The sequence below is a fragment of the Myotis brandtii genome, unplaced genomic scaffold, assembly GCF_000412655.1.
Source record: "Myotis brandtii unplaced genomic scaffold, ASM41265v1 scaffold181, whole genome shotgun sequence".
In the NCBI taxonomy this organism is placed as follows: Eukaryota; Metazoa; Chordata; class Mammalia; order Chiroptera; family Vespertilionidae; genus Myotis; species Myotis brandtii.
The window spans coordinates 222,654-227,337 of NW_005356712.1; positions in this window are offsets into that span (position 1 = coordinate 222,654).

Genomic DNA, 4,684 nt, shown 5'->3' on the forward strand with positions numbered 1-4,684 from the left:
CCCCAGTTCACACCCCACCAGCAACCCCACTCCTGACCCCCACAGACGTCGGCCTGCGGCGCCTGGAAGGGGAGGGCCGACTCTCTCAGGCAATGACGTCACCGCATGCACACCTTACACGCTCCCTGCTCCTCCCCGACCCCACCCCAGCCCCTCCGATTCTTCCCTCCCAGCCTTTGTCTAGCCTTGATCCCTAGGCCCGGGCACCGGGCGCAGCACGGTAATGGCCGCTGAGGCGTGGGTAGAGATGAGGCCACCTGTGCCCGCTCCCCTCCTCGCCTAGTGAGGCGGGCCAGTGTCAGCGGGCGTGGTTATGAGGCTGGGCAGCCCCGCGAGCTCTGATCACTTTCCATTCACTCATTCACTCATTCATTCATTCATTCATTCGGTTTAAAAAGTGGATAGACTGTGGTTTGGCTTCTTCCTACTGGGAGCCACGCCCTGCCCTCGCAGCTGTCTGGGTGCCTCTTCCTGTGGCAGGAAAACCGGAGCCTTCCCTTCGGTTATAACCCGTTGACATCGCAGGTTAGGAATGCCTGGACCTGAATGGAAGGTTAATTCGAGAACCTCTCCCTTCTCATCGCCTCCTGCTCCCTTGCAGCTGATATTCCAAAAAAAGAACGGGAGCAACAGCTGACTGTAAGCGAGCCGGAGGCAGGAACTCTCCCGCCTGACCTGTCCAGCCGGCAGCGCGTGCCCAAGATAGAACCGCGTCCTGGGCACAGCCACAGGCCATGAACTGTGTTGTTTTCAAGATGAGCCCTGGAGCACAATGTGCTAGACTTGGATGAGAAGTTCAAGTTGATTTAATTCAGCCATTTTTTTCCAATGCAGGAATCCCCCAAAACATTCCTAATGAACAAGCTTGACCTTTCTCAGCGATGAGTTTTCTGCTTCATAAGTCAGTCCCTTTGGTTGTTTAAGGAAGTTCTTCTTTATATTCAATTAAATCCTATACACTCGTCTCTTCACAGCTCCATTCGTGGTCCTCAATCTGTTTTCCTTAAAAGAACTAAGCTTCCCCACACCCTGCCCCAGGCTTTTTTGTTTGGGGCTGAACTTCCTAAGTTTCTTCCCAAGTACTTCCTAGTGGTTTCCTACCCTCACCCACCCGATCATCTTCCCGGGAGATTTTCCGTTTGTCGGCATAATTCTCAAAGCGACATCCCGGACGGGAGCTGACCGGTGTCTGTGGTGACCAGCGTAAATCCAAGGGAGTTCTGGCACCCTTGCTTCAAAGGGTACGTCTCTCCTGGCATGTTTACAGCTGCATCTCACTCAGAATGAGATTATGGTCTATTAAAATCCTTGAGTGTTTTTCACTCAACCTGTTGCAGAGTCATTTTGTACCTACACAGGGAATTTTGGAAAAATTAATATGAAAGTCTGTACTTGCTGCTATTAAAATGTATTAGTTTCAACCAATTATCACATCCTGTTAACACTTTTATTGAACCTAGATTAAATCTAACATATCTCTATTTGTTAACTTTGTTTCACCTCTAAATTTAACAACCACGGATCCAAACATAGATTTTTAAAAATAGGTAGAGAAAAAAGGAAGAGTTCTTTGGCGTGATTTTAGAGACCCCACTCCAGCTTGTCAATGAGCTGCAGCTGACTTCTTTGGTATGGCTGCCCAATCGCAAATAAAAACCCAAACATGTCGGCCTAGTTTGACACATTCAGAAACTGTCAAACAAGGAGTATATGTGAGAGAATTAGCCTTATAACAACCCAGAGAAAAGAAGTGGGATTAATGGTTTGCATTTACATGTAAATAGATTTTCAGCAATGTATTCCAACCATTTCCAAAATGAAGTGAATTTCCTGTTGTTATGTTCAAGCAGCTGTTACCCAAACAATTACTGGGATATTGTGGAAATCAAAAAACCTCTATAGGTTATAAATTTGAAACAGATTATTGATAAAGTTCCAATCATCTTTGAGATTCTATAATTGAAAGGCTTACCCAAATACATAGAGTGGCATAGAGATATTGTCAGTCTGATAATTCTATAAACCACCACCACCACCACTACCACCATCACTATCACCATGAGAGTTGGCTTAGTTTTACATAATTTATTCTCACTTCTTTCTGTGCTTATCTACACTAATAAAAGAGAAACATGCAACTTGGTCGTCACTCCGCTACGCCCACCAGCCAATCAGGGTGAGTATGCAAATTAACCCAACAAAGATGGCGGGTTAATTTGCATTGGCAGGCACGGAGCGAAGACTGAAGGCTCCTGCCCAAGCGAAGACTGAAGACTGAAGAGGCTTGGCTTCTCCGCTGCGGCCAGACCAAAGGCCTGAGTCCCGGGTGCCGGAGGAAAACCGGTGCCGGCAGCCTGGGGAAGGAAGGCCTATTGTGCAAATCTTTGTACAATGGGCCTCTAGTTCCTAATAATTACTATGGTCTTTTATAATATTTACCAGCCCCACTTTGAGGACTTTCCAGGAGGTTTTAGAACAATGAAATTGTCTCTCTTCTATTGAAAATAGGATCATTTGGTCTTCTCTGTTTCTGACATTCCTCCTGAGTTTTGGCAGTGACTCTCAGTCACTTTTGCAAATACCTTCAGTGCCTTGAAATACATTTGGCCTTGGTCTGAGAGTTTTTTAACTCATTTAAATTCTTTGTTATTCCTTCTTTATTTCTGCCATTTTGGCCTCAATCCTTGCTGGGGTTCTTTTTTTTTTTTCTTTTTCCAGTTTGAGGTTCATCTTCTCCTTACTGTTAATCAGTGAAACCATCTATTTTAGTCTCAAAGCAGTAGCCAGAGCTCTCTCTGCATTCTATAAAATCATGCATATTTCTCACTTAAAGCCCCTTCAATGGCATCTCATTACCCTTAAATAAGATCTAGACTCCTCACTGTAGCCTAGCAAGGCCTGCCCTGAGCCCTGGCTCTCTCTTCACACTCATGTCTACCATTTTGTCTTGTTCAGAATGGTCCAGCCATGCTGATTTTTAAAATGCACCTCAAACTTATTGTTTCCCCCCCATTATAGAGATTTTATACCAAATATCCCCCTGCCCAGAATGCTCTTCATCCTCTGGCTGTTTTCTTGCATGTCGGGCTTGCCTCAAATGCCTTCTTAGAGCGGCACTCCCTGGTTCTCTTTCTACACGAGTTTCCTGCCCACTTTCCCCACCTGACGCTACACTCTATCTCATTACTCTGTTTCTTGTTTTTCATATCTTCTCTTACTATCCAAAATTATCTTATTTATTTATTTTATTTTTTTAATATATTTTATTGATTTTTTACAGAGAGGAAGGGAGAGGAATAGAGAATTAGAAACATCGATGAGAGAGAAACATTGATCAGCTGCCTCCTGCACACCCTCTACTGGGGATGTGCCTGCAACCAAGGTACATGCCCTTGACCAGAATCGAACCTGGGACCTTCCACTCCACAGGCCGACGCTCTATCCACTGAGCCAAGCCGGTTAGGGCTGTTTTATTTATTGATGTGGAACATCCCAGGCCCGCAAGCACTGAAGCAGAGTGCATTGGGATAACAGTTGGCTAGGAGACTTGGTGACCAGGGAATCGTTATTGACCGTAACAGGAGTTTCAGTAGAGGGAAGAGATGAGGCATTACGTAATGGAAAAAGTTAAGAAGTGTTGGTGCAAAACCAGTGGATGTGATTGGTTTGATTATACTTTCAAAACATTTGATAGTGGAATAAGAGGAATAGGAAAGTGATGAGAGGAGACTTTAGGATAAGTAGGGTTCTTAGGGAAGGTCATATAAGCAAAGTCTTAAAAGTTAACTCAGAGGAAAAGACTTGAGATTCAGGAGAAGGGTGATAACGAACAGAGACATCAGTGCCAAAGAGAGTGGAGCGCCTGCCGTGTGCCTAGGATTGTGCTATTGTAACCATGTCATCACAGAACGTAATTATTACAAACTTGCAAAAATCATTCCAATTTTTCAAAGTGAAGCTCAGAGAAGTTAAGAAGCTTGCCCATCGCCACAGAGCCATCAAACCCGGGTCTTTCTCTTTTTTCCAACCAAAGTGCATTCTCTTTTCAGTGCTACCTCGCAGCGTGTGTGTTCATCCCCACTTCCCGGCAGTGACGCCCGGTGCAGGGAGCCTCTGTCCCTGGGGGCAGGCGCCTGCCCAGCCAGGACATCACACCAGCAGTGATGGGCGGAAAGGCCTCTGGGAACAGCAGGTTGTTTAAGAGCCGCGTTTCCACGTCTGCACATGTGGTGATCTGACCTCTGTCCTGCTCCCTTCACTGGCTTATTTAGTCTCTAAGACTCAAATATGAAAACACATTTGAAAGTACCTGATAAATTTCACAATTCCTTATGCACTCTGATTGTTACAGCCCTGTTCTGTCTTTCCAGCTATCATCTAAAATCACCCTTGTATGCACGTATTAGGAAATAATATCAATATCAATAAAAGAGTTTCAGGGTGTACTTAGAATTATAGAATGAGGAATGGAAGGGACAATGACAGATAATTTAGTTCATTGACCAACTGCCATAATTCCAGGAAGATTTACTAAAGTCAACCCAGAAAGGAAGCTCTAGAACAGCACTTCAATAAAGTATGTAAAAAATATATTTTTTTATTGATTTCAGAGAGAAAGGGAGAGGGAGATAGAAACATCAGTGATGAGAAAGAATCATTGATCGGTTGCCTCCTGCACGCCCCC